Genomic DNA, 11,953 nt, shown 5'->3' on the forward strand with positions numbered 1-11,953 from the left:
TGTAGATTTTCTATGAAAAAAATTTGGCGGGAAACTGGGTTTCCATCCATGAAAGAAAACAAGGCCTCAGTTTGTGAAAAATGCTTTCTTATCTGCATGAAATATTGTAGGGATCTAACCGGACAGAGTAGAGGACTTTCCAAGTTCCGACTGATTTGAAGGGATATTGGCCTAATAGAATGTTTGCAATGGGGTATTGTCAACTCTATTGATTTTTCTTATTTAGACTGACTGTAATATTTATGTGTTTTACTACCAAGAAATGCTGGTTTAGCTTCTCCGTTTTAGTAATTTCGCCTACTCTTAACAATTCACGAAAGGTATGCACGTACATAGCATGAATTCAGTAAGCTCTGAATAAATCTGAATTCGTTACATGGGAAGAGATAAGATGATTTTTGACAATATAGATGGGGTAATAGGCAGTCTTGCATCCTGCGAAGGTTTTGTTTTATGATAACCCTGTACTAGCTTTTAAATAATGATATGTTGAGTGAGATCTTGATGTGTGTTCGAGTTGTTGATGCGGCTAAACCTATGGTAGAGCAATGGGCAATATATGAAACTATATGTGACAATTTTAGCACCAAAAGATAAGCTGCTTCGTGATCCTGCAGGAATTGTTTGTAAGTTAGAAAAATGTTCTTATTTGATGACCTTGACTCTTCAGAAAGCGATTTGCTAATCAGAAAATCAGCTGTGGTCATTAAAGATGAAGGAGATCTGGTGGGACCACCGTAGGTTTCCTGTCCATTTGGGGTACTGGTCCTTGTACTGCTGAATCTGTAAACGAGATGAAATATAAGAAAAGTGTTAAGATGGCCATAAATATGTTCTGCACTAAAATGGATATTGTATCTCAGAGATTCAATCATAAGTCGCCTCATTAAGGACATAATGTTTGGATCCGTTTATGTATTTTTATTTATCACATGCACTACAGCTATATTATCTAAATGGAATGTTATGAAAATATTTGTATCTGTTGGGCCCCACATTTCAATTGCTAAAATGATTGGTAAAAATTCTCTTACAGATATATGAAAATTCAACCAACTAGCATCAAAAGGACCATCAAGCCACTGATGCCCAAATACACCCCCATATCCAGAATTACTGGCATCTGTATAAAGCTAAGGGACTGGGAAGTATGGAATAGTTCCATATTTCTTAGATTCCAGGGGCATGCTTGGGGTGCTACCTGGCGCCATTGACGAAATTTCTCTTCATATTCGATGGCAGCTTCGTCCCCGCAAGATTTTGCTATGCCCTGAACGATTTCGTCATACGCGTACGTCATCAAGTGCCCTACATTGCAGGATGCTTTTGACAATAGATTGCCACAAAGACATGGAGAGCTTTTGCTACTGAGAGAGGGTTTTATTTTTTGCTGTGTCATTTGTTTTAACAAACATAAGCTGGCCATCTTGTTCTACAGTTTTAAATTTGGGTTCCTGATTCCAGGTGTTTTGGGGCAATAACGAGACTAATTTGATATCCTCATTAGCAAAAAAGTTTTGCAATGATTTTAGAGTTCACCCCTGGGCCCACCGGTTTAGAAAAGCCAGGGTTCGTTATGAAGTGGGTGTGTGAAGTCAACTGAGGATGTACCGGGTGAGGTAATTTTCATCAAGGTGGATATTCCTGGAGCTTATGTAGCTTCATCCTGCGAAGTTTTGTCTTGAGTTCAGGATGCACTGTCGCACTGTTTTTAGGACGATGGGCAGCAATGCTGCCATACAGGTTTCAACCAGTTGGATTATGTTATCAGTTTGATTGGGCTACGTCGTGCTGGTTGGTTGCTGGTGGGACTTCCCTACGCGACGGCATTAAGTTGCGGAAGCCGTCCTGGATAAAGACTCAACATTATAATTAAAAGGAAAACTATTTCTCTGCTAACGCCGCGAATTTAATGCATAGATCATGTATAACTTTACTACAATTGCAGTGAAAAACAATGTTCACAATATAGACTGCTTCACTAAAATAGGACAGCTTCATTAGTATAGTTTATATTATTACAGTTCATATTACTACTTCCAGTGTAGTTGGACCTTAAAACACTGCTACATGAATTGCTTCAAATAAGTATAAGCCAGAGCTTGTTCTTCTGAACAAAGCCAGAGCTATATCAGAAATTCAGTGCATTATTATCTGGTTTTTATATCAATCTCATCTCACTTAAGTAAATTAATTCATTTTTAACCGGTTTTCCAACGAAAAAAAGCCGGTTATTAAAATGGTAAAAATGGTGGGCGGGCGGCTGCCAAAATGGTACCCTCATTGTACGGGTAACACCTCCTACAGTTTTCAAGATAGGAATTTGTTCTTTTGCAGGTAAATTGTACATATATTAGAGGTGTGCATATTGCTAGGATTTTGATTTCTGATAATTTATGAAAAAATACCAGCTTTTGAACTTAGTCATTTTTGGCAAAATATTGCATATAGGGTACCCTCATTGTACGGATAACTCCTCTTACAGTTTTCAAGATAGGAAATCGTTCTTCTGCAGATCAATTGTACATGTATCAGAGGTATGCATATTGCTAGGAATTTGATTTCCGATAATTTATGAAAAAACCCCAGCTTTTGAACTTACTCATTTTTTGGCCAAATATTGCATATCGGGTACCATAATTGTACGGATAACTCCTCTTACAGTTTTCAAGATAGGAACTTGTTCTTTTGCAGATCAATTGTACATGTATCAGAGGTATGCATATTGCTAGGAATTTGATTTCTGGTAATTTATGGGGGGAAAAACAGCTTTTGAACTTACTCTTTTATTGGCTAAATATTGCATATCGGGTACCCTCATTGTACGGATAACTCCTCCTACAGTTTTAAATATAAAAAGTTGTTCTTTTGCAAATCAATTGTACTTATATTAGAGGTGTGTATATTGCTAGGATTTTGATTTCCGATAATTAAGTTTAAAAAAACCCCAGCTTTTGAACTAAGTTATTTTTTGGCAAAATATTGCAGATATGGTACTCCATTTCACTGGATACAGTACTCCATTTCACTGGATACGGGTTGACATGGATTATGGATACAGTTTACATTAATGAAAACCCAGTTGCTGGCATATTTGACAGCTTTTCATTTGTTCAAATGTTCACATTAAAAGGTATGTGGCATACATTACCTTTAACTCTTGCAAAATGTCCAACAAAAATAAGCAGTTTTGGTGTAGACCGTGTAGCCCAATCTACTATGTCAGAATATACTACTATACAGGTAGCTAAACAGGAAAATATGATTATTAATTTACTATAGTCTACTAATTGTGCAATTCAAAACATGAACAGTTAGGTCATCAAATATAGAATGACCAAATGACAATATACTTTTATATATATTCCTGTTTTAAATAAAATTGTTATAAAAAGAAATAATTATACAAAGTTTGGAATGAATAAGATCATCTGAAAAAAAAGATCATGATTAATATTGAAATTGAACCCAGTGCATTTCATTACGGACAATGCTTATTACATGTTCATATTTCTACAACAGTCATGTAAATAAACAGAATAGCCAGAAGCACCTGCCATCATGGCTATAGGCTTTATTGTTCTGATTTTTTAAAGAATTTCCCGCATCAGTCGGTACTATTGCCGCATCCCATGTGAGTGTAGGTGTACGCCATCCAGGAATATATTGTCTGTACAATTCGTAAAGCCTTTTAGTCTCAAATATGTGGAGTTAAACTTTGCGCACTGTTCTTTTAGCAAGGCGTTTGCTTTGTGTACTCTGTCAGTGTACTCTAGAGCACTTAAATAACGTGTTACAGGTCTCGGAAGTAGTCTGATGATTGTTATTGACGACAAATTGTGTTTTCTTCTCACCCTTGAGTAGTAAGGGGGTAGGAAACAAACCCCACCCACATGGGTCATATTTGAGGTCACAGCAATAAAAGTCCATCTAATGTACGTAATCGACTTAATGCTACGAATACCATTCCTTATTAAAAAATGTTACTGCCTATATTCAAAGCAAGTGTACAAAAAGATAAAGCTATTATTTTATGAATAGTACAGGCCCATGCTGGAATAAGGGGAAGTTGTTAAACAATATTTTTCACAATTACTATATTTTTGGACATGGGCCATGTACAGCTCACAAAAATTTATCCAATTAGTACATTTATTCTGTGTGAGTATGTCTCCAACTACCCTATGTTGAAGAAAACCCAAAAATTGTCCATATATTGATGGGTACTCTAAATCAAATACAATATAACATCCAATATTAAGCATAGCTGCTTTCCAGATACATCGGATGGTGTCCAAAATTTTGCAACAATGAAGATTACCAGCACTTCTTTTTCTTCTTCGTTTTTTGAAGAAAATCAAAGCAGGCGGCGATTCCTCTTCTGATTCGAGTTTTCCAATGACAGAACATTCTAAAATATACATGATAAAAAATGAATAAAAAAAGAAATGCCAAATTACCGTTAAACTTCAAGGACTACATTATGACCATAAGATTCTGTGACTTGTTTATTCTATAAGTGTTTGTGTTTATGAAGTTCCGTTTCTATATGAAGATACAAAAGCATCAAAAGTGCAGTATGAACTTTATAATGGACTTGCATTTTTTTTCTCTTTAAAGGAAGGGGGTGTTAGTTGATAATGTTTAAGTGCCACCCTGTATATTGTGCACAAGTAGTGCTGACGTCATAAGTTGAGTTTCTAATAAACACAGAAAATCTAACAACTACCACGTATACTTCCGTGTGGACTATGCACAGTAGAAAGAGTTTCTGGAATTGCTGATTGTAGACGGTATTTTTAACTGCGCGTTCGGATTTTACATGTAAATGCGCAAGAAATAAAGCTGGAAAATGCGGGCAGGTGATTACATGTATCCCACCAAATTTGAATACGCGGGTACATGAAGGTTAAGGCTAGCTGCAATAATGTAGCCCTCTCCGATTTTTTATAACTGGTGTTTACTGGAGAGGGCTACAATTCCATAGGATCTCCGTAATGGTGCAAAATTAATCTTTTAATGCGACTGACTTCGGTCTGAAAAGATCGATTTTATATTTGACCTCCTTAAGATGAAATAATTTTTTAATTCAGGTTGAACTAATTAACCATATATAAACCAAAACCAGATAAAACACATCAGCATGTTTACCAGTCGTCTTTTTCAGCAGCCATGACAGTTCTCGCGTGATATTATGGGATTTACGCTTGGAGTTTTGATGGGCTTGATAACGTGAATGTCAGTGTAGATAATCGATCTTGCCTCGTTCTATCACTTTAAGGAAATGGTATGTAATAGAAAATTCATATTTACCGCGTTAATTATGTTTATAATAGGGGAATTCCTATATTCAGTTCAAGATCCGCTCCTGAATTCTCATTGGCTGTCCAAAAATAAGACCGGTCAAGGTCAGTAAACATGGCGGACAAATTCAACTTGTGTTGAACTTACGAACTTCACTTCACTGCAGTCAATGATGTGGTCTCTGGTCAGAAAACTTTGAGGAAACCTTCCGAACATAGAAAGTCCAGATACGAAAAAACAAAAAATCAAGATAACAAACATCTCTCTTGAATGGACTTGTCCCGTTAATGCCTGTTTATTGTACCGTTCGCGTGACTGTGAAAGACGTAAAACTGTGACCGTTATCGGACTGGAATATTTGTAAAAATTGTTGCTGAAAACCAAATGCTTTGGATCTATTTAGTGCCACTGCCATTCGTAAACTCTATTTCGTTTTTAAATCTTTACAAATCTCTTCATTTTGCAATGTACTACAATTAAAACATTTTTCTCTGTTATATTAAATGTAGATAATAACTACATGAACATAGATATTTACGTATACAATCTCTCAATCAAACACAAAGTTCGGATATATAATATAGAACGATATAAAATATGCATATTTTATTCACTCACACAAATATAAATTTATCAATGACTTCACACCTTCCTGACACTTCAAACACCCCCTGGGGTGTGATCCACCCCTTTCTCCCTCATTAGCCTGGCGACTCAAGATTACGCTATCTGGACCTCATATGGCGTCAGATGTGCAAATTTGACTTTGGGCGTAAAAACCCTCACTCTATACTACTGGCGACTGCAACCTAAAACTTCCCTTTTAATATTGTTTATATGAAACAAACTCATTAAATACAATATCTTTCAAGTTTTGAGAGTAGGTTTTATTAAATTATATTAAGTTATACTAATTTAAACTGGGGATACCTTACATTAGGGACCGCGGGATTGAACTGAACTTTATTTATTTTACAACGATTGATAAGCAAGTTCTACAACTTATATTAATATCTCTCGTTGGCACGGATGTTAGCGCGAGGGGGTCATTGGTGTGGGAAGAAGCCGGAGAGAACCGCGGGATTTGTGAGATGCCATGCAGTTGCCAATTTCTGTTATTTATGTCTCTGATAAAACTAACATTATGGACTCGTTTTAATGATATACTTTATTTTTCATACTAGCTTTGTAGGAAATGAAAAAAAAACCTGTATCACGATCTCATATCTTTATAATGTGCTAGATATCAAGTATTTTGTGGATCATTCTAGCAAGTTTTGTTTAAATTTGCTGCTTGTATATGTTGATACTACACCTCTGACCACAATAACAACCAAACCGACAACTCTGAAGTCAAGAACTACGTGCACAACAACCTCAATACCAACCCGGCAACCAAACCGACAACCTCAATACCTGAAGAAAGAGAGTACAGTTAGACATGTTACATATTTTATTATAGAAGGATCTTTTTGAGACTAAAATCTGTGCCAAAGCATGATGCTTTGGGTGGTAAATGGCGTACGTTTTCGTTTTAAATCTATATTATATTCCTTTTCACAGGATTTCGGAGGAGAGTCATCTACTTTCTGATTGAAATGTACAACTAAAAAACAGATGCAATGCTTGTTGAAGTTCAACATGTAGAAGGAACATCAATGATTATTGAAGTTCAGCAACATCAACCCTATTATTAACCATGAAAAGCACATGAGTGTGTTTCATAAGTAGAAGACTTTCATCCTGATGAAGTAACGGTATATGACACAGCTGGATGGGACTTTAAAGATTGGAGTTCAATCAGTTGTAAAAAAGTTTGAATTTGTGGATATTGTATGTTGTCGTCACCTATTTACAATGGTAGATTTGGTCTTGTTTCAAAAACATGAAATGAAAGTATATCCTAAATTAAATTCATTAAATAAAATTATTTCTTTGTATTAAGAAGAAAAATTATAAAATTTAATTAAAGATCCTATTTCATATTTTTAGACCGCAAAGGAAAAATCAAATAGTAGATTTAGACAGTACAGTCCGCAACTCAACTCATGAATGCGTAGCTTGCTGTCAAGGATAAAGGGGCGAGTGTTTACAAGGCTGCAATGCAGTTTAAAGTTCCAACTCAAACTCTTCGTGACTGGGTCAAAGGTAAAGTAGACCTGAAAAAGGGAAATCTGAAAGTGCCAGTGTTTCATCCGACGACGATTTAAACAGCAGTTCTGCGGGTTCAGACATAAACAATGGCGATCCTTTGAATTCTTTTTCATCTGATACGATTGACGATGATAATCCAAACTCCCAGTCTTCCTTGGAGACTCTCTAGTCAGATCAGCGATCCAGAAGATCCAAACTACCAGTCATCCTTGGAGACTCTCTGGTCAGTTCAGCGATTCAGAAGCTCCCAGTTTTTTGTCCAGCGAATTGTATCCAGTGTCGACCGTACCCTTCTTAAAGAAAACCGGATCAAGTCCGGATTTGACGCCGAATGACAATATGTTGAACACCTTCTTTCTGGTTGTATCAGAGGATTTCTTCCAGAAAGTTTCCATTGAAACCAAAAGGTACGCTGTTCAGAAATTAGAGAAAAGGGGTCACCGTGACGCGTATTGGTTTGACACTTCTCCTTCAGGAAATCAAGGCGTATATTGGTCTACACATCCTTATTGACACCAACCACTTCAATTATTAGTGGCAAAAAATATGCATGCAAAGCAGCAATATGTTCTGAACTTCTCGTGTGATTTTTTTTACCAATATTATAAAAGAAGATAATATTATAAGAAAAGAATCTTTGGATTTATTTAATATAAATACTATAATTACATGTTTTTTATGTTATATTTAATTTTATAACTGTATATAATATTTAATATTATTATACTATTCAGCTGTTGTATTGAACCACCTTAAAACTGTTTCTATTTTTTTTGCATGGTTATCAAAACAATTGATGAATTTTTGCACTTTATTAGGTGCATTTAACTAATACAAGGAAAAGATTCTTACATATGTATATGTATGAGTATAAATTTGCAATTTTTTAAAGACCAAATCCACGCTTCGTGTTGGATGACACTGACGACACAGATGATGAAGATGTTGTAGTTCCACGTAGACAGTCACCAAGGAAGTCTGCACCTAAAAAAGCCCCAAGTCCACCACGCCCACCTACAATAGCACCGCCAATTCCACAATCTCAGCCTGATTATGAAAGTGAACTTTTGATTCACAGATCACGAAAATCAACTCCTAGACGACTTGTCCTATCCCCTACTACACCACCCAGAAGCTCATCACCTGCCTCACCACCGACAGCCCTGCCAACTTTGTTTGAGCAAAGAAGCAACATAGGAAGTAAGAACGTTTTGAGAGAGAGAGAGTGTGTGTATATTAATATATCACTTTAAAATAATCATCATTTCAATTAAATTTAACTGTGTGGACATTCAACTTTCTAGCCCAAATAATTCATATAATGTATTTACCATGTTTTAGAATTTTTACATTCATTAATACATGGTAGGCTTTGAGAGAAAACTCCCCATGGTGATGGAGGAGGTGAAGGTTCAAGTCAATTTTAACACAAAGCTTATTAATGCTGTGTTGATAGAAAATGACATAGGGAGCAGCACCATTGTGGATCAGGCAAAAATAGATGGAGAATTAGCTAAACTGTTTCCCATCCAAACTCAAGATGAAGTTTGGAAATTTGAAGAGAAACTTAAGGAAGAGGATATGGCCAATAAAATGGTAAATATACATATTTTTATGAATTTTAAAGGAATTAAAGGACAATTTAAAAGTTTTTTTCCATCTAATTTCTAGTATATGTATTTAGATCAACTTGTATATGAAGACTTTTACAACTTTATAAAGCTTTTAGACAAGTAGACTGGTCTTAACTTTTAAATACTTATAAAGTTTGTTCAAGTCAATATATTTTAAACATGTTTTTAAATTAACAAAATTGTTTTTAGGTTAAATTCCTCAGCCCAATTGGTGAAGAGAACATGACGAAAACGGTGCGCAGATTACTGGCTTTCATGTTTTCAAATAAACTTGCAAGGGAAGTCAACTGGGTTGGGAAGAGAGGAAAATTAGCGTTTTCCAAGTTGAAACTGAAGGACATTTTAATCAGTAAGTATTCTTTCCAACAGTTATACAGAAAGAATGGGTTTTATATAATAAAGTCATGCATAAATAGAGATATTAAAGCATTATTTACTTTTCAGTTATTTAGATTAAATGTCCTTATAAATGTGTTTACACTCTGGGTATAAGATACATGTATATGGTATATATATTTATGTGCATATAACTATGTAGCTTATTTTTATTTAGTTTTTATTCCGCCTAAAGGTATGTCTCATTTTCATCTATTAATTAAGCTGCTCTTGTAAGCGTATGATACTTTTAATTTATAAGTAATAAAAAATGTGCAAACTTGAAGACTTTGACTCTAGTCTAAGTCGTTTCATAATCCGAGGACCAGAAGTATATTAGAAGCATGATTTATGACAAAACATTCGTACCGATTGTAATTATAATTTAATAGTGACTCAATACATGCATATAAAGGACTGTATACATGGTAAAACTAAAACATCTGTAGTTTTGTTCACATCACATAACATTGTACAGAGATTCAAGACTCTGATTTATTATATAAAAAAGGTTAATGTTTAAATCATTTAAAACAAATTTGCCATACTGAAAACTTACGTAACGGTTCATCACTATTTTGTTCATTTCACAATCTGTTTATCGAATGGTAGAAAACTTAACACGCTTCTTTTCTGGCTCATGATCATCTGTGTATTTGTCAGCCAGATAGTTGAGAATGATTTCACTTTGTTGCATATCCATGAATATGCGTTTCTGAAGGGCCTTTAAACCTTGAAATTCTCGCGAAGCGGTTACATGGGGCTCGACGAACCTCTGATTTAAGGCCTCGTATTTGTTTGGGTTCTTTCTCCTATTACAAAAATACAAATTTATGTTAAAAGTGAATACTAGTAATCAGATAAAATTATCATCATACAAATATTTATTTCGCTGAGAGAGAAAGAAAGATATATATTAAATTATATTTTATATCCTATACAATAGTCACATCAACTGATTTACCTAAAGGTCGTGAGGATAGAATCCTCCACATTTGAAAATGATGTCGATTTTGTGGCGGGGGGCCAGTTCTCGTCGATAGGAGGCGAATAGGTACAGGTACTAGGCGATGACGCACTAGCAGTACTAGTGGATGTGTATCTAAAGATAAAAAAGACGATGCTTCAATTTTTTTTTGAAAGGATATTGGTAATATCTTACATATAAATATAAATAAAATTTGAAGGAAATTAGTGTATATCTTTACCTTTTGAAAGGAAGTTCTGTTTTCGCAGCTCCCTGTGTCTTGTGTGTCCATCTCTTGTTTAACTGTCGGGGTTGCTGTTTGTTGTTTACTATTCGACAGCAAAGATTTCAGTACGGAGGGTGCTGCAGTGTCTTCTGTCTTTGTCCCTGTCCTAGGTGTTTCAGAAGAACAGGGAGGCCTTTTAATAACAAGAAACAGACCATATAAGTAGTTAACATACCATTAAAGATTTAGGTGCTTGAACTATGTACTATACTTTTATAACAGAGATACAATGATTCCAAACGCATTAATTAACCCAAACTTAAAACGTTTGAATTAAAAAAAAAGTTAATAAAAAAAGATAACTTTATAAAAAGTCTTTTTAGAAATCTATTTTTAACGTTATAAGGGAGATGTTTTAAAATCACACCTTAATCAACAAAATAAGCTAGAGAAATTAAATGCATGAACACACCCTATCACACATATATGCACAGAGTTTTTCTTTGACATTACACACACCTTGTAAGAATTGATAGATATATATTGTAAGTCATTAAGTTTTTATAAAATTTTGTTTAATAAAAAGCTCATGAAGATAGTTATTTTAAAACTAAGTATAACGTGTAATAATTCGTACAAGGTATTTAATTATATCTTAAAAGTTGAACATGTTAAAAAATTAAAATATAAATGCTGGAATTCTTGTTTTTTTTCTGAAATTACTTATAAAGGCATTTAAGAAATTATTATTTTTAACCGGGTTTTCCAACGGAAAAATCCGGTTATTAAAATGGTGAAAATGGCGGGCGGGCGGGCGGGCGGGCGGGCGGGCGGCTGCCAAAAGGGTACCCTCATTGTACGGCTAACTCCTCCTACAGTTTTCAAGATAGGAAGTTGTTCTTTTGCAGATCAATTGTACATATATCAGAGGTGTGCATATTGCAAGGATTTTGATTTCCGATAATTTATCGAAAAAATACCAGCTTTTGAACTTAGTCATTTTTTGGCAAAATATTGCATATAGGGTACCCTCATTGTACGGATAACTCCTCCTACAGTTCTCAAGATAGGAAGTTGTTCTTTTGCAGATCAATTGTACATATATTAGAGGTGTGCATATTGCTAGGATTTTGATTTCTGATAATTTATGAAAAAAATACCAGCTTTTGAACTTAGTCATTTTTTGTCAAAATATTGCATATAGGGTACCCTCATTGTACAGATAACTCCTCCTACAGTTCTCAAGATAGGAAGTTGTTCTTTTGCAGATCAATTGTACATATATCAGAGGTG

General features: G+C 34.9%; 1 long non-coding RNA gene across 1 annotated transcript; it reads left to right on the forward strand.

The window, feature by feature from the left end:
- Positions 1 to 8,200: 8,200 nt before the first annotated feature.
- Positions 8,201 to 10,270, forward strand: LOC117688162 (uncharacterized). The gene is made up of 2 exons (XR_010713278.1): positions 8,201 to 8,658; positions 8,828 to 10,270. It is a non-coding gene; the product is annotated as an uncharacterized lncRNA (long non-coding RNA).
- Positions 10,271 to 11,953: the final 1,683 nt, after the last annotated feature.

Source organism: Magallana gigas, chromosome 1 (assembly GCF_963853765.1).
Source record: "Magallana gigas chromosome 1, xbMagGiga1.1, whole genome shotgun sequence".
NCBI lineage: Eukaryota > Metazoa > Mollusca > Bivalvia > Ostreida > Ostreidae > Magallana > Magallana gigas.